We start from the raw sequence: 22,104 nt of genomic DNA on the forward strand, positions 1-22,104 counted from the left end.
TTCAAAAAAAGTGTAGCTGAAGAAACTAATGATAGGCCCAAAGACAAGGCAGTAATTCTAGCCCAGCTATATGCTGCATGTACAGAATGCCATTTGATTTTCAGTGAGTTGGGGTACATATCGGGGGGTGCAGGCAAATTCAGAGAATATGAAATTTGGCCATTAGCACACTTTCTCTGACTTGCTTCTGAATTTGAGCTCAAATGCACCCACATGTTCACCAGCCATGCCCAGGTAGGCGAAGGTTGGAGCTTGCCATGCAAAAGCAATCCCAGGACCTCAGTATAGGAGATGTAGATCCTGCTGTCTTGGTGCACAGCTGTATGACTGTTTGTGTGGAAATTTGATCCCTGTACTCAAGGGATGAACAGTATCTCTCATGATTCAGGATACTTCTGTTGGAGGACTGTTCCCAGCAGCATCTCAGAATAATCTACCATCAATGACCTCCATTGAATATACAGATCCTAAAAGGGTAATGGGCTATTGGACAAGCGAGTCCCATTCCAAAGCATGTCCCCTTTAAGAACATGTAGATCTTGTAAAGATCACCTGACTAAAATGGGATGGGGAGGAGGGTCAGGTGCCTGAATCACGTGACTACCATTAAGGATTAAAAAGAAGTGTTCTGAGCTCAGTCAATGAAAACCTAGAGTAGGAAGAAAAGCCTTCTTCTGATAAGATCAATGGCTGGGATTCAAACACAGCCCCAAGTAGGAGGGCTGTGGAGACTTTGTCCCAAGAGAAGGAGTCTGAGCCCAGGGAAAGGGGTAGGAATTATCCCAGGAGTAGGCCTCTCCAAGCGAGACCATCAGAGCTCCCTTGCTCAGAAGGAAGTGGGGAGCTGAGAGAGAGCCAGAGCCTGAAGCCAGAGTATATTGAAAGCCCTGAAGTTGGAGGGGGGGGGGGGAAGGAGGGGAGAAGGCTGGGAGAATTATATTTTTGTATAAGGGCTCAATTATTCAGCCCACAAGTGAGGGAACGAGTGGCTAGAAAACCAAGAATGGGAGAAAATGAATTGGGGTGACTGCAGTGCCACAGCATGGAGTGCTATGCTCTGGGACTGCACTGGGCTCCATGTTTGTATCTTTCAAATGTCAGAATTGAACACAGTTCAAGTCAACGTAGCTATTCAGAAAAAACATCTGGGGGAGTTCACACATCTGCCCAAACTTACAGCACTATGATTTTACTAGAATTAGAACATAGGAATGGCCCTACTGGGTCAGACGAAAGATCCATCTAGCCCAGTATCCTGTCTTCCGACAGTGGCCAGTATCAGGTGCCTCAGAGGGAACAGAACGGGCAATCATCAAGTGATCCAGCGCCTGTCGCTTACTCCCAGCTTCTGGCAAACAGAGGCTAGGGACACCATTCCTGCCCATCCTGGCTAATGGCCATTGATGGACCTAGCCCCCAAGAATTTATCTAGTTCTTTTTTGAACTCTGTTACGATCTTGGCTTTCACAACATCCTCTGGCAAGGAGTTCCACAGGTTGACTGTGCGTTGTGTAAAGAAATACTTCCTTTTATTTGTTGTAAACCTGCTGCCTATTAATTTCATTTGGTGACCCCTAGTTCTTGTGTTATGAGAAGTAGTAAACAACACTTCCTTATCTACTTTCTCTACACCAGTCATGATTTTATAGACCTCAATCATATCTCCCCTTAGCCGTCTCTTTTCCAAGCTGAAAAGTCCCAGTCTTACTACTCTCTCCTCATACGGAAGCTGTTCCATACCTCTAATCATTTTTGTTGCCATTTTCTGAACCTTTTCCAATTCCAATACATCTTTTTTTTGAGATGGGGCGACCACATCTGCACACAGTATTCAAGATGTGGGTGTACCATAGATTTATATAGAGGCAACATGATATTTTCTGTCCTATTATCTATCCCTTTCTTAATTATTCCCAGCATTCTGTTCGCTTTTTCACAGCCGCTACACATTGAGTGGATGTTTTCAGAGAACTATCCACAACTCCAAGATCTCTTGGAGGAAAGGGTACAAAAAAGAGCAGCTTCCCAGTATTCAGTGCCATTAGGAACAACTACAAGTAAAAATGTGTGATGCAGGATTAGATGTTCCAAGAAATGTTCCTTCACGTCATTTCTGAAAATTGCACGTGAACTGTGCTGGAGACTCTTACTTGTAAGCTCCTGTTTTGGACTGATAAAGTGAGAGTGGATGAAACCAAACAGCTCCAAAATGCAGAATAGAAAAGCAACTGTGTCTTAGTGATTAACTGGTGTCTCATAAAATGCTACCTCTACAGTATGTGATACTATTTAAGGGCCTTCAAGTAATAATTACCACTTACTAATGTGCAAAGTCCAGCTGAAGTCAGAACATGAGCTAGGAGTCTCCTCTTCACCAAGATTACTTTGCAGGATCTCATTCTTTACATGTTCAATTTCATGAGAGATTCATATATCAGAGTTACATGGAAAATCAGTGAAAAAATGCTAATGTTCATTAAATTTCTTACTCATAAAACTTTCAAATATATAAACTTCTATTGAGCAGTTACAAATCTTTATGTAAATAACTGGTCACAAGTGCAAGATGAATTAGAGGGTGTGTCTGACCTTATATTCCAAACACTTAGGGCCCTATGCAGTGAAGCACTTGAGAACGTGAGAATGAGAATATAAGCAGCCCCATTGTAATCAACTTGGCTAATTATGGGTCAGACTGCAAGCCCCTTATTCCCACTGGTAAGAAGTTAGTCACACAAATAGCATCTATTGTCTTCAGTGGTACTATTCATGAGAGTAAATATTCACCAGTGGGAATAACTGGGTCCCAAATTGATCTGTGTGCCCAAAATTAAGCACATGCTGAAGTGATTTGTAGAATTTAGTGCCTTAGAGCTCCCTCTGACATCACTGGGCATTTGTGATGGGCAGGGGATTCAGCAGGAGGAGACTTGGTTTAAATCATAAAACTGGAAGCAAAACACATGACTGAAATGTGCACTTCATCCTGACACCAGTGTTGTCCCATGTAAAGAACACGTGACCCCTGTACATGAGTGTGTTGTCGAAGCTAAAAGCAGGCACTGATCCTGAAAAGGAATCTGTGTGGAAGGACCCCGAGTTCCTATGAATCTCTTTGCAGAAATGGGATAAATGAGGAGTTCATTAATGCGTAAATCCACCTCATGGTCTTTATTCCTATTCTTTCCTCACAAAGAACCCATGCCACTGAATAGTGGAAAGTGTCAACTTTGTCTGCATTGTTCCAGTGTGTAACTCTGGTTAATGAACAAACCTAGGTAACATGAATCTGGGTAGGTCTGTGAATCCCAGAAGGCATTGTGATTCCAGTACTATCACATGATCAGAACCTTTTAGTGGGAGAACTAGCTTCTCTAGCATCCAGAATAACTATTGGTGCTCAGCTGCTCTTTTTGTGTTAAGGTCACTTCTTTATCGGGTCAGAATACCAACTCTGCAGTTAGACATCCTGACATGTCTGTATTTTTAAAATAAAATGGAAAAAATAACTCAACTACCTGCCTTCAGACTCCTTGCATCTAGAGCATTATAAGTAATTATCTCCTTTTAAATAGCAGCAGCCAGATTTTTCAGACTAAGGAACCTAACACTGGGAACAAAGTTTGAAAATTTCAGCCACAGTTTAATATATTGAGGTTAAATTTTTTAAGTGCTAACATAACATGAGACATGGATCTAGTTAGTATTTTTAAAATACCTTCATTGAAATTTTCTGTTTAGACATAAGACAACAGCTAAGACATGAATGTACAAATAACTCAGTACATAAATTAGAAACCACTTTCATTTTAGTTTATACTTTATTTATGCTTGATTCTAGATAACGACTGTGAAGCCAGTGCACAAGACCACTCTTATTAGGTAACCTCCTGTCTTAAGAGACAGTTCCAAAGCGTCTGCAGATATAATGGAATACGTGCTGCTCAGGTTTTATTAGAAGACCACCACAAGCTATTTCTTGTTGCCTGAGTGGTCACTTAAAAAGATTTTACTAAAATTAAAATAAATGGCAAGCAAATCATCCAGAAAATTTCCAGTATGCACTAAATCTATAGTTAATTAGTCTTCAACAGTTTAGGGTTTTTTAAACTTTATTTATCTTAATAATTTCCCTTTTATGAACTTAGAAAACATCCAAATATAAATGAAGAGAGAAAACACAGGAATAAAATATGAATCCAAACACAGGGGAATACAGAAAAAGTGCAGAAAGACACAAAGAAGTAGGCTCTTCACTCAAGTTCACATATAATAGAATCTCCAGTTACAATGCTATGAAAGCCCTGGTATCCACAAAGATCAAAACTGTTTGTTGAGTTTCTAGTGTAAGATGTTCATTCCCACTGTTCCATAATAAAAAACTCTCCCAGCAATTGGACACCATGGCCATGAGCAGACATTAATGGACATATGCTCCCTTTTTCGAGCCAGATTCCTTGGTGGGTCAGATGGCCTGCGTGAAATGAAACACTGATCCATATCACCGCATGGTCTTTTTTGAGTCATTGCTTGTCACATCATCCCCTCCAGGAAGGTTTGGGGGCAGAATGGATGCTCAGCAGGGGCATAGACATCTCTTCTTGCAGAGGCTGAGGATCCATGAGAGAAAATAAAACCAGTTTTTGTGGATCTCAGCATATGTTTCCTCTAAACTACCCCTACAACACAAATAGAACAGCAGTCTACCCTGGCATGCTGCCACTGGTTTTTCTTTCACCTGCTACCGACCATACCTCCTGCATAGTTTGTCAAGCTATGGTGTTATCTCTGCTTGGAGCTTCCCCAAGAACAGAAAAAACTCATAGAAACTGTCTTGTGACTAAACCCCCTACCCACTTAGCTAGTACCTAGTTTTGCGGAGCTCAGATTCCACGTCGGAGCCACAGAGAGGTGGGGCTGGTGCTTATGCTGTGGGATGCTACTGTATAAATCTTCATCCACATGTGCAGGGCCCTTCTGCATCTCCTTTCTTACAAAGTGGACTTTATTTTGTTTTGTTTACTCATAATTTTCCTCTATTTTGGAGCAATATATTTAAAAGGAATAGAACACTGCTGCATTTCTAGCACTCCTACTTCAAGGAACACATACCCACACACATTATCTCATAGTGCAAAGTACTATAGATTCACATCGTAATGAGCAATACACACAATACATGAGAGTCACTGGCCAGTAGTCTTCCTTCATGTTTAGCAGACTTCACACAGCTGTGAGAAACACACCATCCCACATCCAGCCACACTGAGTGCCCCCTTCGGGTATCCCTTGCCACTGGCACCAGCCCCTACAACACTTGCTTTGGCAATCTTCCTCCGCTCCTTCAACCCGCATGTCCCACAAACTGAAGTTTTCTTTGTTTGATCATCTTGATGTCAGGTGTCACTCCAGTTATGCTGTAAATTCAGGTGAATATCTCTTCGTTTGTCCTGCGGGAGATATAGCTAACATGCATTGCCTGCAGCATTTCAATTCAAAGATAGAAAGCCTCTTAATGTCCTGTTTGCTTAACATCCATGTCTCCCATGCATACAGCAAGAGGTTAACAACAAAAGACTGCAGCAATTTCAGTTTACACTACATGGTAATACCTTTGTTTTTCCAGATGTGGCTGAATGTCACGTGAGCAGCAGTCACAAGTCCAGTTCTATGTTGGATCTCTAACTGATGTTTAAAGTCCCTTGCAGTGATACTAGTCGCGTATTTGAAGTGTACAATGCATACCAATGCTGCCTGCGATTTGGGTAGCGATATCTTTGCCTTTACAACAGACTTAGGCATTGGCTTTGGCTTTTCATGTGATGTCTTTAGACCCAACTCTTCTGCTTTCACCACTACTCTTTCTAGGAATTTTTTCAAAGAGCCACCTGAGAAAAAATATTTTGGGCCAAAGCGTTAAATCTTTGAAATCAAGCAAAATGATATCAGATAAAATCTATCCTAAATGACACAGAACGGCACTGGTTTTCCTTTGCTTTTATATTACAGGGATGAGGTTTCCATTATTGTGGGATTTTGCAGAGAATTATTCTAGGCTTCCTATTATAATGATGACCATAGTAGCAGATCCTGGTGTAATAGGATGTTCTCTGTCAGATAAAGGGCACTCACTGTTATGTGGACATCTGTCCACTGGGAACTTGACTGAGATTATAGTCCAGGGGTGGGCAAACTTTTCTCACCTCACATTGGGGTGAGAAACTGTATGGAGGGCCAGGTAGGGAAGGCTGTGCCTCTCCAAAAGCCTGGCCCCGGCCCCCACCCCCATCCACCTCCTCCCACTTCCCGCCCCCTCAAAACCCTCCACTCATCCAACCACCCCCGCTCCTTGTCCCCTGACCCCCCCCTCCCGAAACCCCCACCCCAACCACCCCCACTCCCCATCCCCTGACTGCCCCCCCCTCAGAACCTCTGCCCTATCCAACCGCCCCCTGTTCCCTGACCACCCCCTCCCAGGATCCCACACCCCTAACTGCCCCCCTGGGATTCCACCCCCTATCCAACCACCCCCTGCTCACTGACTGCCCCCCAGAACCCCTTGCCCCTTATCCGGCCCCCTTACCATGCCACTCAGAGCAGAATGTCTGGGAGCTGTGCCGGAGCCAGACATGCTTCCGTGCTGCCCTGCATGAGAGTGCAGCCCCGCCACCCAGAGTGCTGCCTGCATGGCTGCAGGGGGAGGGAGGACAGCAGGGGAGGGGCCGGGGGCTAGCTCCCGGGCCAGGAGCTCAGGGGCCGGGCAGCATGGTCCCATGGGCTGGAGGTGGCCCGCGGGCCATAGTTTGCCCACCTTTGTTATAATCCATAAGATTGTAACATCAGTACTGGAAACTCAGGTGGGCTGGATTTTCCCCATCTCACTTCCAATTTTCTCAGCCCTCCCATCTAAAACACTGAAAACCAGAAGTAAATGCAAAGCTGCCTAGCTCAGTAGCTTTTAGATCACCGACCTAAACTTAGTTTCGATTCAGAAGTAATTTTGGCCACAAGTCCAGATCCAGAGCCTGGGAACTGGAAGGAGGCTGGTTCCTGGAGGAATAGGTTAAAGGCTCCACTCTCCTGGAGTTTAAACCTGGTTGTATTGAAATCAATAGGAATTTTGCTATGGACTTCAGTGGTGTCACTATTTCATCATAGGAGTCCATCCCTGAAGCCTGAGCTGCCAGTGCAAGCCAGTCAAAAAAAAAAAAAAAAAATCCAGCCACAAGAAGCTTAGGCCTTAGGATTCAGTCCCTGCTGTGTGGTTTGTTCCCAGTCCCTACAAATAGCCTTCTTTGCTCCTAAAACTCCAGAGGTCTCATGCTGCCAGTACTAAAACATTTTTGAAATTGTTAAACATTATAGATGACAATTTCCTAACTTAAAAAAGTGTTGCAGCCAACACAGGGGAATTCTTTATTAGATCCTGTATTAACAGATAGAGAGGAATTGATCACTGAACTAAAAAAAATGGTTGCTTAGGTACAAATGATCTTGATCACATTTATAACGTGCAAGCAGAATAAAGTTCAGACCAGTAATATAGATACTCGGTACTTTAATCGAGCCAATTTCACAAAGCTGAAAACAATTACGAGCCAATCAGCTGGGAGAAAGAATTTAATCAGAAAAATGTGAATGATTGGGAATAATTGAAGAACACCTTATTAGATGCCCAAAAAGTCACAATCGAGGAAGAAGGCCACATTGGTTAAGGGGTGACTTGATTATAGTGTGTAAGGGTCTACTTGAGGAATAGGTAATAATGGGCTCTTCAATCGAGCAGAGAAAGGTATCACATGTTCCAATGGATGGAAGTTGAAGCTAGACAAATTCAGACTGGAAATAAGGAGTAATTTTTTAACAATGAGAGTAATTAACCATTCCAACAATTTGCCAAAGGTCATGGTGGATTTTCCATCACTCAAAACTTTTAAATCAAGTTTGGATCTTCTTCCAGAAGATCTGCTCTGGGAATTGTTCGGAGGAAGTTCTGTGGTCTGCATTATGCAGGAGGTCTGACGAGGTGATCACAATGGTCTCTTCTGGCCTTGGAATCTATGAATATATAAAATAATCTTGTTTGGGGAGATGTGGTGCTGCCAGGGTACCTTAGGTTGTGGGATATGATATATTGATGAATGTTCAGTGGTTACTGTATGGACAATAGGATGTTATAAAGCAGACACCAAATAGTTGAATCCTCCTCCTCTCTAACTCGAAAGAAATATCTTCAGAAATTGGACCATAGCGAAAGGAAACCTGTGCAATAAGTAACTGAATTTGTTTTTATTTTAAATGAATTTACTATTAATGAAACATGACAGATTAATACTGAAACTCCTTTGCTTAGCAACAAACTCCTGAAAATAAATGTGTCTATTTAACTACAAAGCAGGTAGGTATTCCCAGGGTGCTCCAAAAACTTGCCTCAGAGGTGACCCGTGGAGGGCCACCTCCTAGATCATTTCCATCAAACAGTCATAATATAAAGACTTTCAGTCACTAACAACCTGGACTAGATATACAACAGTGATAGTGGGGGAAGAAAATAATACATCATCAATCATGTGAGCCAGTCAGCCCCTTTTAGCAAAATTTGTGGTTGCATTTTATGACAACTGAAGAATGATTGCCCAGCTCTGTAACAAAATGAGATTGTTCAGACAGATTTGTGAGCCCCTTTTGGACGCATACAAAGGAACACACACACACACATACATTGCTACACCTACATTACTGTATGTGATTTGGAGTTGGAGAATGACCTCTAGTGGCAGATTGGTAATGAGACATTTATTACTGAGAAAAGTGTCAACCATTCAACTTTGAAACTGTACTGTATCTAGCTATGTAATTGTAAGGCGGATTTCTATGTACCACTTCTTTAAGAGTAAAGTGAGCCCCTCACACCCATCCCTGCCCACTGCCTTTGCACTAGAATACTCCCAGTGGGGCAGGTTAAGATGGCTTCTATTACAGATTGAGTCATACAAACTGTGCTCTTTTACACTCTCTCCTTCATAAGGCTTTACACAGTTTTTTTTCCCCCATAGTTGGCTACAAAAGTTCATGGATATCAACACTGAGTTTCCTCAGAATAATTCTGCCAGAAGAGCAGGGTTTGCCCCACTGTGGAACTAGCAGTGGGATTTGGTCCCAGAAATAAACAGATCTTGGGACACCCACAGAAGTCACTACAGAGAAACTAAGGCTTTCTGCACTGTTCCCTAAGCTTCCCTCTTCCCTTTGTGTGGGAGGTTGGCTGCAGCATGTAGAGGGAGTTATGTCTAGTTTGACTAGCAACAACTCCTAAGTGGATTCTCACTTGGAAATCCACCCAGAATTGAGTGGGATCAGAAAGTGGAGAGAAGTGGTTCCTTGCCCTCTTTACTGGCCCCAAGTCATGAAACCCAGATTAAACAAAAGGGTCTTCAAGAGAGCTGGAGGCAAATAAAGGTCCCATCTCAGATTTGGGGACTGTTGCCATGTATGTTAACACCTTCTTCTTTTTGTACCAGAAAATAACCTCACGTGTAGCCCCATGTATTTTAGGTCTCTCTGTACCATTGCTGTAACCAACATGCAAGGAAATGGAAGATGGCAAAGGGTGAACCAGAGAAGTTCCTATCTGAGAATTATTTTAAAAAGAACTACAATACTGAACAATAGTAAGTACAGTCACACCATTGTAAATCAGGAATGACTCCAGTGAAGTCAATGGAGTTTCATGCATGTGAAACTAGCACAAAAGAGAGGAGTATCAGGTCCCCAAAGTACCTCTCACACACCTGCCTGTAAATTAAATAATTTCTACATGAAGAGCATGAGGTGTGAAAGCACCATTCAAACTCTTCTAAAAATACTTTATTAATTTAATACTCTGGGTTACCTATCAGATCTGGTGCTTATCCTGCTGGGCTCTGCCTGACTTGTCTAGTCAAATCTCATGTTCATGAGTTCTCTGGATCAGTGTATCCCAGAACACATTGCTACTCTTCTGACTCAAATGAAGTAACAGACTCAAGAGAGCTAAGGACAAGAGTTGATCAAGCAGAAATTGCCAGGTCCACTGAGACCATAAGAGGGATTTCAGCAAAATTATTGGAGGAAGATTTTTGGGAAGAACAAAGGAGTGTCAAAAAATGGTTGAAAGAAGAAAAGGAGTACTTGTGGCACCTTAGAGACTAACAAATTTATTAGAGCATAAGCTTTCGTGAGCTACAGCTCACTTCATCGGATGCATTTGGTGGAAAAAACAGAGGAGAGATTTATATACACACACACAGAGAACATGAAACAATGGGTTTATCATACACACTGTAAGGAGAGTGATCACTTAAGATAAGCCATCACCAACAGCAGGGGGGGGAAGGAGGAAAACCTTTCATGGTGACAAGCAGGTAGGCTAATTCCAGCAGTTAACAAGAATATCAGAGGAACAGTGGGGGGTGGGGTGGGAGGGAGAAATACCATGGGGAAATAGTTTTACTTTGTGTAATGACTCATCCATTCCCAGTCTCTATTCAAGCCTAAGTTAATTGTATCCAGTTTGCAAATTAATTCCAATTCAGCAGTCTCTCGTTGGAGTCTGTTTTTGAAGCTTTTTTGTTGAAGTATAGCCACTCTTAGGTCTGTGATCGAGTGACCAGAGAGATTGAAGTGTTCTCCAACTGGTTTTTGAATGTTATAATTCTTGACGTCTGATTTGTGTCCATTCATTCTTTTACGTAGAGACTGTCCAGTTTGGCCAATGTACATGGCAGAGGGGCATTGCTGGCACATGATGGCATATATCACATTGGTAGATGCGCAGGTGAACGAGCCTCTGATAGTGTGGCTGATGTGATTAGGCCCTATGATGGTATCCCCTGAATAGATATGTGGACAGAGTTGGCAACGGGCTTTGTTGCAAGGATAGGTTCCTGGGTTAGTGGTTCTGTTGTGTGGTGTGTGGTTGCTGGTGAGTATTTGCTTCAGATTGGGGGGCTGTCTGTAAGCAAGGACTGGTCTGTCTCCCAAGATCTGAGAGAGCGATGGCTCGTCCTTCAGGATAGGTTGTAGATCCTTGATGATGCGTTGGAGGGGTTTTAGTTGGGGGCTGAAGGTGATGGCTAGTGGCGTTCTGTTGTTTTCTTTGTTGGGCCTGTCCTGTAGTAGGTGACTTCTGGGTACTCTTCTGGCTCTGTCAATCTGTTTCTTCACTTCAGCAGGTGGGTACTGTAGTTGTAGGAATGCATGATAGAGATCTTGTAGGTGTTTGTCTCTGTCTGAGGCTCCAACCCCTCAGACAGAGACAAACACCTACAAGATCTCTATCATGCATTCCTACAACTACAGTACCCACCTGCTGAAGTGAAGAAACAGATTGACAGAGCCAGAAGAGTACCCAGAAGTCACCTACTACAGGACAGGCCCAACAAAGAAAACAACAGAACGCCACTAGCCATCACCTTCAGCCCCCAACTAAAACCCCTCCAACGCATCATCAAGGATCTACAACCTATCCTGAAGGACGAGCCATCGCTCTCTCAGATCTTGGGAGACAGACCAGTCCTTGCTTACAGACAGCCCCCCAATCTGAAGCAAATACTCACCAGCAACCACACACCACACAACAGAACCACTAACCCAGGAACCTATCCTTGCAACAAAGCCCGTTGCCAACTCTGTCCACATATCTATTGAGGGGATACCATCATAGGGCCTAACCACATCAGCCACACTATCAGAGGCTCGTTCACCTGCGCATCTACCAATGTGATATATGCCATCATGTGCCAGCAATGCCCCTCTGCCATGTACATTGGCCAAACTGGACAGTCTCTACGTAAAAGAATGAATGGACACAAATCAGACGTCAAGAATTATAACATTCAAAACCAGTTGGAGAACACTTCAATCTCTCTGGTCACTCGATCACAGACCTAAGAGTGGCTATCCTTCAACAAAAAAGCTTCAAAAACAGACTCCAACGAGAGACTGCTGAATTGGAATTAATTTGCAAACTGGATACAATTAACTTAGGCTTGAATAGAGACTGGGAATGGATGAGTCATTACACAAAGTAAAACTATTTCCCCATGGTATTTCTCCCTCCCACCCCACCCCCCACTGTTCCTCTGATATTCTTGTTAACTGCTGGAATTAGCCTACCTGCTTGTCACCATGAAAGGTTTTCCTCCTTCCCCCCCCTGCTGTTGGTGATGGCTTATCTTAAGTGATCACTCTCCTTACAGTGTGTATGATAAACCCATTGTTTCATGTTCTCTGTGTGTGTGTATATAAATCTCTCCTCTGTTTTTTCCACCAAATGCATCCGATGAAGTGAGCTGTAGCTCACGAAAGCTTATGCTCTAATAAATTTGTTAGTCTCTAAGGTGCCACAAGTACTCCTTTTCTTTTTGCGAATACAGACTAACACGGCTGCTACTCTGAAACCTGAAAAAATGGTTGGAAACCTAGCCAAGAGCTTAGATGAGGCTCTTCTTTCAGTTTGGAATGAGGGTTGGACAAGTTTTTATTCTTTATGAGCCATATTAAGCATACATAAGCAATTTCTGCTTTTCCTGGTAACACAGACTGTGCATGTTGCACTTTGAAGAAAAGGACTAAGCCCTAACTGGAGCCATATAAAACGTAGTCCTGTGGTTCACAATGGGTTTGACCTTTTATGCTTTGTTTGATTTGTTTGTTTCTTTTAACTTGGGGTTATTTCTGATGAGTTTCACTCTGATTTTGCATTCAAACTTACCCCAAACTCAAAGCCAAACTTAGCTGAAGCCAACGATTTGGTGTGGTTTCATGTAGAAATCATTATTATTATTTATTTGTATTGTGGTAGTGCTCACTCAAGGATCTGTGCCCAGTAGTTCTAGACACTGCTAACAAATGTAATGAAAAAACAGTTGCTGGTTCACAGAGTTCATAAGTAAGGTGAGACTGTCTAATTTCTCATGCCTGCCACCCAAAATGATAGATCCTGCTCAACTGCCCATGGAAAGAGAGATTTGAAAATAGGCCCAGATATAATCAAAACTAAGCCTGAAATATAGCTCAAGTTATTCAAAAGGTTTGCTAAGCTGGTTTCAGTAAAACAATGCCAAATTTTGTGTTCAAAACAAACCCTCAAACCTGGTGAAAATTTTGGTTTATGTAACAAAAGTCTACACAGATCTTGCCCTAATGATTACCTTAAACTGGCCCAACTCGTCTCAGTTCACAGACTGAATGTAGTAGATTGAATTTATTGCCAAGCCTAATTTGCAAAAGGAGGAATGTCAGATTTTTATATGTACCCATTTCATTCCCAGGCTGTGATATGGTTCAATCACTATTGACTGCAAGTTAAGGAGAGGCTGACAGCTAGCATGTCAGTTATTTTAAGATATCTGTTGCTGTCAAATTCAAAACTCCAGAGGAAAAAAAAAACAAACAAAATACAGGATTTCAAACACATGTGAAATCAGAACTGACATCTCTCTCAAGGATTTTCCATTGTGCCTGCTGTACTATTTTAAAGCTAAGATTTCCCAGATGTTTAGAAGAAATGTTTGAGGGATATTTTCTCATGATGACTGCAACATTCTTGGATTTAACCTTTTCCTAATGTATTTTAATTAATTTAAACTTTAGCATTTATTCTGCAATCCGTGTTCTGTTACCATAAGAACGGCCATATTGGGTCAGACTAAAGGTCCATCTAACCCAGTATCCTGTCTTCCAACAGTGGCCAATGCCAGGTACCCCAGAGGGAATGAACAGAACAGGTAATCATCAAGTGATCTGTCCCGTCACCCATTCCCAGCTTCTGGCACCAAGGTAACCATAATACAATAATGAAAATGGGGCTTAGCAAGTTTGGATGTCTCAGACAGGTTCTGAAAGCTGCTCGTTTCAAATTTGGGGACATACTCTGCTATTCAGAACAACAAAATATGGCAGAGAAAACTTGAAAACTGTGGAAGGGGTAGAGCAGCATCTCCACTGAGTATTCCCTCCTGCCTTCAGAGGCCATGAAGATACCAGTGCTCTAACTTTGTCAAGGCCAGGCCTCTACTGCTTTGAGCCACGGTCGAGCAGAGGAGCAGCCACTCTCAATGGCATGCTAGATAACTGGTGATTTATTGAATGAAAATCCACTTTTAAGTTACTGCTGATGGGACTAACAGTAATTCTCACTTTGTGCCCCTCACAGGGAATGGGGGTTAGGGTGCCGCCAAATAGTCAAAAACAAAACGGCTGCCTTTTGAGCTGTGTGGTCATGATAATGGAAGGAGGCCAGTTAGCTGGTTGGGTGGGAGGATGCATCATAGGGATCCATGGGAATCTGTGGATCCACTTCTACTGCAAGTCTGCTTCCCTCACCCTACCCCTTCCATGCCCCTCTCCAAACCCTTCACTTAGGGGAGAATTAGGCAAAAGCTCCTTGAATTCACGGTTTTAAACACTGTCTAGACTCCTTGGGAGGATAGCAGTTGGCTCCTGGGTCAGAAGTGCCAGAGAATGTACTGTTTTTCTGATGTCAAAGAACCACTAAAGATCATAATATTAAAAGACAGCAACAAGTTCAATCTCCCCAGAGACTTACTATCCTATGAGCCCAGCAAGAATTGTATGAGATCTCTATGTAGCAGAGAGGCCTAATAGGGCAGAACATTCGTGGATCAAGTAGGGCTCCAAGCTATTTATCGTAAGATTTCTGAGCTTGCAAATTGTTCTGGTTTGTGTTTGGCTAAGATTCTAGCTGGTCATATTCCTTTAAAATAAAACCAGTTCACTCATCCAATACTATATAGTCTCTTTATTAGACTATTGCAAATTACTTTATTTTGCCTCTCTTGCTAAACCCATACATAAACTGCACACTGATTTAAATGCTGTGCCTAGATTGCTTACATTCACTGCCCATAATCACCATATTACATCAGAAATCAAGTCATATAATTGGCTTGGACTTGCCTGACATTGATTTTAACCTAGCATTTATGGTCTGCAAGGGTGCAAATGGATTGGCCCTGGTGCGCACTTCTGGCAGAAGGTTCCTTGTCACCTTCTCTCCGCACTCCCTTGCTCTGACGCATGCTCAGATGTTTTTCAGCAATCTAAGAGCTGTTTGTTGTTCTATCAGTAACGGTAACATTAAAGTCCTTTGAAGCTAGACCATTAGCCTCTTAGGGCATTAGTTTAAAGATGTTCTATTACTGTTTTTAAAACAGCAGTTTTGCCTGGTCTACATTGACTCAGCCAATTGTTTAGCCCACATTGGCAGAAAGCGTTTGCAGACTTCTGTTGTAATAAAGTAATTTCCTAGCAAAGATAAAACTTCCAGTGTAGACAGGGCCATACCCACCCAAACTCAACATGAAGCCACGTTAAAACCTTATGTTAATATTGTTTTTTGTGTGGGTAGCTGACATATGCCACATAATGATGGCGGTGGCTGTTTTCCTATAACCCTCTGAGAGGTTACTGAAATGAGAGGCACTGTAGAATTAGAGCTCAGTTTGTCTTTTTTTGTGGAAAAAATGTGGAGTGTATTACACTCATACCACATTATGCACGTATACCTATTTTCAAAATAAAAGATAAACAATTATGGCACAGAAGATCTATAAAATATGGTTTGTAGGGCCAGTTACCGTGTGGACAGAAAAGGACTAATATAATTTTAAAATGGCTCATTTTTCTGCTAACTTAAAAAAATATGCGGCTAATTCACTAGCTTAATAATGAAAGTGGGCAGATGTCACCACATTTGTTCAGAAGGATCTAAAATGAGATATCTGAACAATCCCATGTTCAAAATAAAAGTGGGAAAATATTCCATGTTATAAGAACTTCTTCTATATGCTGCACTGTTTCTTGGCTGCAATGATGAGAGTAATTAATACATTATAAGGGTAATGTTTATTGCAGTTTTAATTGGAGATGGAATGGAATACAAAACTAGAAGGGCTCTGTTTCCTAGATCAAAGTTTAATACAGCTCAAAATAATAGCAATCTCATCAGAACAACTGGTTTCCATCATTTGGGAGCAAAATCTTGCAAGATTTGTAGTACCAAATATCAAAATCCTAGTTGTAGTTTGGCCTTGAATTTGAACTCTAGCCTAAACCAAATATAGATCCAAACATCTTTTTCCTTGGGCTAACACAGTGTAAAATACTTTCATCTCCTACATCAATATAAAGTATATATTTTCAGTATCTAGAATATATCTCATTCTTCATCTTATGCCACGGGATTTATTTCATCACTCCAGACTACGTCCCATTTCCTTCATCATTACTTACAGATAAGGTTTAAATCCCAAATAGTAGAGCTGGTAAATATTTTCCACAAAATAATTCAAAAGAAACAAAAATAATATTCTCAAAACTTTTCATAGATATCCCCTAGTTTTTCAACAAAAAACTGAACATCTATTTTATTTATTTATTTGGCATTTTGGTAACATTTATAGGTTTTTCGGAGGGTGGGGCTTTTGTCCCCCAAATTGAAAAATTTTGAATGAATGAATAAAAAATTTCCTGCATATTTGTTTTTTAAAAGAACATGGTTTTATTAGGAAAAAAGCTTTGATAGAACATTTTCAACCAGCTTTACTGAATGGTGGTTGGTTATTAACTAGTGGCCGACCTTGGAAGCTTTGCAAATGCATTAACCCTTGTCTTGGGGAATTGTTTTCCTTACCCTTTGTTCATTTCTTCCTTAAAAAGACAAAAAAACAATCTTAGAAATTATGGGCCAAAAAAGTATTAACACAGTGCAAAGGTTGCACAGTTAAAAATCACAAAGTCAAAAAACAACAGTAAGGGCTGAAATCCTGACTTCATTGACGTGAATGGCAAAACTCCTATTGACTTTAATAGGAGTCATGATTTCCTTCAAGGTCAACAACAACTATATTAATTTAGCAGCATTCCCCATATGTACCATTTTCTATCCCTCTTTTCTTGTTAAAGCAAGTTAGCATACTTCTGTTGAGGCTGACGGACGTGTATTATGCATGATAGCTAAGTTAACATTGCAGTTGGAACCTTGGGCCAGATCCTCAACTTGTATCAAAGTTGTTGTAGCTCAGCTGTAATTCATAGAGCTATGATATTTTACCCCAGCCGAGGATCTGGCCCCTTATCTTTGTTGTTGCCTGGGTTTTTGTTATTTTAATTGTACAATTGTCCATCTAGTATAGAATCCTTTCTCCAAGGGTGGACAGCGGCAAATGCTGCTGAGAGAAGTGCCAGAAACAATGCAGCAGGCAGTTATGGGATAACCTGCACATAAGGAAAGATCATTGCTATTCAAGTTTTACTGAAGAGGGGAGCCCGACTTTAAGGAGGATTCCAGGGGTCACTTCATGAGGGGGTCCAGTAGAGTCATGTTGCTGAAGTATTTGCGGGTTCCAGGGCCAGCATAGATGGTCCTTACCTCTAGTCATGTCAGAGAATCTGTGGGTTTTGGAGGTAGAACTTCAGTTTGATCCAATGAGGCTCCCTCTATTTGATTAAACAATTTGGAAGGAAATCCATGAGGTGAGAGTTTTCCTCTCTATGCCTCTATCCATAGGAAAGGTCAATCTGGTCCTAAGTTAGGAACTATTATGCAGCTGGATGTGTCAAAATGCCTAAAATCTTGAGTTCTTGACCACTGGATATTTTTGCAACAGAAAAGACTTAACCTCTCCCCACTTTCCTGGCTAAATTCGAACTGGCTAACAACAATGTGGCCTACCTAGATTTCCTCTGTAGTTTCAAATCCATCTTGAATTGTTGGATAGTGTTGCTGTGCATTGATCTTGAAAGCATCTCTCTGCTACTGCAGAAGTGGCTCCCTTTCACTGGTAAGGGAAGTGACCCAGGTATGTAAAACTTGGGGAGTGCTTTGGGATGCGTAGATGAAAGAGACAATATAAATGTGAGTACCACTATATGTAAACAAGTGTCACTGTCTAATTTGTTTTCTGCTACATGCTTCAGGAGGATATGGCAACATTTTGAACTAGATTTTATAGAAATCCATGATTTTTTATTTTCATAAAAGATGACTTTATATTTTTCCAAACATATCTTTCCTCTGTCCCATAAAAAAACCCCTCCTTACAACAGCAAACTAAAATAAGTAAACCAAAACACAAATATATGTAGGCTGTAGTGTGAAATTACTGAAGTTCATGTAAAGATTTAAGTTCTATGTAGTAGTTAATGTATTTTGCATACCAAATATAGTGAGATGAAAATGTATTTTAGGATTTATGGCACTGTAATCAGAAAATATTATGTTACTATATAGACAAGGTGGGTGAGGTAATATCTTTTATTGGACCTACTTCTGTTGGTGAGAGAAACAAGCTTTCGAGCTTACACAGAGCTCTCCTTCCAGTCTGGAAAACCAACTCAGAGTGTACCTCACCCACCTTGTGTCTCTAATATCCTGGGACCAACACAGACACAGCATTACTGCATATTACTATATCTCATTTTGATGAGAAGAAAAACTCGGGAATTGAGACCTTGAACTAGTATTCTCTCCATTGAACACTAGAGGTCACCAAAGCCACAGACACAATTAAAGGGTTTGATTCTGATGCTTTTGAGCATTTCAGACAGATGCTTCAACCTCACTCCTGTGACTTTGATTTAGCTCTTACTGGAAGCCCTTTGGCGTCTCATTTTTAAGAAGAGTGAACCGCTTAGACTACTTCTTCCAAGTATTAAATGTCTAAACGTATGGTTATGTAGCTAGTTGAAAGAGAAGGGTGTTTCATGGAAATATGATTTATTTGTCCCTCAGATACTTGAGAGCTCCTTGGCTGATACCTGCTGTATTTGAGTTCTGAGTAATGTTGTTGAGACAGAACCACAGAACACCCAGCAGAAACACATGTCGTTTCAAATGAAACAGCATGGCCCATTTCAGGGAAGAAACAGTACTCCTTTACTGGTTCCATATGTGGTGTCTGAAGGGTTCAGTGAAGCAGAACATTCAAGAGCACCGATTGCATTTTTGATTAAGCGAAAACACTACCTTTTAATACATTCATGATTTTGAATTTCTAGAACCAGTGCTTATGACAAAATATCCCAGGCCCCATGAGTGTGGAAGAGCCAGGAAATGTTCAGATATCTGTATATATTATACACCAGAAAACAAAACACTCTTTAAAGAAATTCTATTCATCCTTCAACTTTAAAAGATGGAAATCGATTTGAAGAAAATGTTTTCTACCTTCCACATTGACAGTTTAAACAAGTGATCAGTTTGTATGCAAAAATCAATGAACTGTATTTATGTAATACATGAGACGGATGCAACTCTAGAATAGGCTTTTTAGCAATGATTCATTTCATAGCAATATACAACTAGTGGAGTGTAATAAAATACTATTGTACTTGCGGGCTTTTGACTAGAATCAGATGGTACTAACTAACAAAAAGTCTTCTCAGTAAGTAGAGAGTTACTCCTTCTTTAAGAAGCTACTCAAACCTTGCTTTGTCACAAGAATTGACAGCCCTTGGACACTAAAGCAATCCAAGATTGAAATTTTGGTACATCCATAAAGCCTAAAAATCAAGCAAGTAGCTATACCACACAGTTTTTATTCATTCTTGTTTTCATCATGTAGCCTTCATCTGACTTTGAACTTCATTTCACTTTGAGGTAGAGTACACAGGGATTTTTTTTAAGTTATGCAAAGTTAAAAGTTAAATCAGACAGGGGAAATCTTACCCTTGAAAGAAATCAAAACAACTGGACACTGTAAGTTATATATTTTCACTACTTTGTTTAAAGTAGCCCATTGCTGTACTTAAAACACTTCACATCAGTGTGTTATTTATGCTGCTGTAAACATATAGAAAAGCATGAAAGTCACTTTTTCCACTGCATTCAAGGAGACAAATTTAATACTACAGCTATTGGAAATCTGTTTTATGATTCATGTTAAAGGTGTAGTTAAATGCAATGCTAGCTGCAGTCTGTAACAGCCTAAACACTGCAAGTACTAGACAGTTGTTAACTGAAAGAAAACATATTGGACTAGATTCATTGGCATGCTCAAACTTTTTTGCACCTCTCCACAAAGCATTTGGATTGTACTTAGGAATCTGGCCCAGTATATTTAATAAATACATTCTAATACTGAGACAGTCCATGAAAGAAGAGTATCGGTTATATAAAGATAGATATAGTGTGGCCTAATGTGATCTAATATTAACAAGGGAGGAATCTCAGAACAGCAGGGCCATCAGGGAACTGGTTACAGTTCCTTGATTCTAAAGGGGCAGAGATCATACACTGGCCCTTGGAGCAGACTGGAGCATCTTGGAGGCTTCTTTAACTTCTGCCTGATAATCTCCTTTAGGGGCCAGGTGCCAGCTGAGCATAACCAGAATGCAGCGTGCTGTGACTACATCACTTCCCTTCTCATACCCAACCTCAGCCTAATCCCTGAGCTGAGACAAAGTGTGAGAGAGGGAGGTGAAGGGGCCAGCTCCACACCAGCTGAGAGCTCCCAAGCTAGGGAATTCAGTTCTGCTTGCTTTCTGCCCCCATCTGTGCCACTCAAGCAGTGCAAAGAAGCTGGAACACAAACCAGAATCTGGCCCCATATGCCTGCAGATCTACAAAGTGAGTCAGAGCCAGTTTCTTTTAAACAATTGTTATACTTTAGCTTAACCCCACTGTCATCATTTAAAGCCCAGTATCTCTGCAGAACTAACAACTTGAAAGTCAGAATAACTCATTATGAATTAAGGAGGTGATCCAAAGCCAATTGAAGACAATATGAGGCTTCAATACGAGGCTTCATTGGATCAGGCCCTAATGATTACTTGGTATTTAGCATCCAGTTTTGTTGATGTTCAAGGCATGCTGCAAAGCACATCTCTTTTCTCAGGCTTTTGCAGATGGAGGGCTGAGCTGAGGGGTGGGATGCGGGATTGTGAATGTGGAGTCAGGGGCATTGCACTCTGGTTTCAGGGAAGGTGCTGACTTTTTTATTATATTAGTTTATCATAGTCTTACTATTTGGTGAATGTGTCTAGAGGCCTGGAAAAGCCTTGTGAGTGTATATATAATTCTACAGTAAATAAAGCTTCTTTCCTTCATATAGCCATCATGTATCTCTGGAACTAGAAGTCAATGTCAGATCCGACAAATGTAATATCTCATGCACATAACCATTTTGCTCATCTTTTTGCTCTTCAATTTCACCATCATCATGTTGTAAAAGCACTTTGGATTTTAATTATATTTTTCCTAAAAATAACCAATTCTGTTAGAAAGATCTGACTCCTACAACTGAAAAATGTGGGAAACACCATCTGGAGGAAGAAAAGGAGGACTTCTGGCACCTTAGAGACTAACAAATTTATTTGAGCTTAAGCTTTCGTGAGCTACAGCTCACTTCATACTCCAAGGAAGGGGGAATCCAGCACAGTCTGAAGTTTTGCATTAACTTTTGTGAATCCTTTTTTCTTCATAGATGAAACCCAAATGATTTTCAAGAGAAAATTTTTTAAAGTTTTAAAAAAATTAACTGGCAAGATCCTCATCCCTACTCTCGCTGCTTTCCACTGGTCTGGCAATGCAAAGCTGCCCTAAAGCAGGTTTCCTCAACCACTTGAGATTCCCTGTGTGCTGTAGCAGTATGTATGTATGTATTATGCATGCAACTTCCCACCCAGTCCCTGGCTCAGGATGCGTGTTCAAGAAAAAGGGGATCTAGCCAAGGCACTCTATGTTTGGAAGTCCCTGGCTACTAGAATAACTTTTTGGGGACCCTGTTCAGCCTGCAAAAGTCAGGACAACCCTGAGGCACCAGATCATGCAGCTGGGCCCCCAATTTGGGGAAAGGGGTCACAAAGGTGACAAAAAGACCCCTCTGAACCTTTCAAATCAGGGACTTCTGACCATGTACTGAGTGCAGCATGGCAGGTCCAGAGGATGTGACCCCATGTTTTTTCCCATCAAGTCTGCGTTATGCCTGCAGTGAAAATAACGATGAAAGATAACTTTGTGTTCTGATAGCAAGGCAGGGACATTCTCCCAGACTAGTGACCAGTTGCCCAGAGACAATGTAGCTGCTAGATTGCAATGGA

The 22,104-nt window shown here is 41.2% G+C and overlaps 2 long non-coding RNA genes across 3 annotated transcripts in view; one reads left to right on the top strand and one right to left on the bottom strand.

Moving 5' to 3' along the window:
- Positions 1–22,104, top strand: part of LOC122459785 — a 107,133-nt gene that overhangs the window by 68,518 nt on the left and 16,511 nt on the right. The window lies entirely within an intron of this gene.
- LOC119854615 lies at positions 3,808–6,659 on the bottom strand. 2 transcript variants are annotated; one of them, XR_005292539.1, is made up of 3 exons: positions 6,584–6,644; positions 5,613–5,888; positions 3,808–5,450 (listed from the first exon to the last, which is right to left on the bottom strand). It is a non-coding gene; the product is annotated as an uncharacterized LOC119854615 (long non-coding RNA). The 2 variants fall into 2 exon arrangements; XR_005292538.1 differs by having other exon boundaries at positions 3,808–5,888; positions 6,584–6,659.

Source organism: Dermochelys coriacea, chromosome 4 (assembly GCF_009764565.3).
Source record: "Dermochelys coriacea isolate rDerCor1 chromosome 4, rDerCor1.pri.v4, whole genome shotgun sequence".
Taxonomy (NCBI): Eukaryota; Metazoa; Chordata; order Testudines; family Dermochelyidae; genus Dermochelys; species Dermochelys coriacea.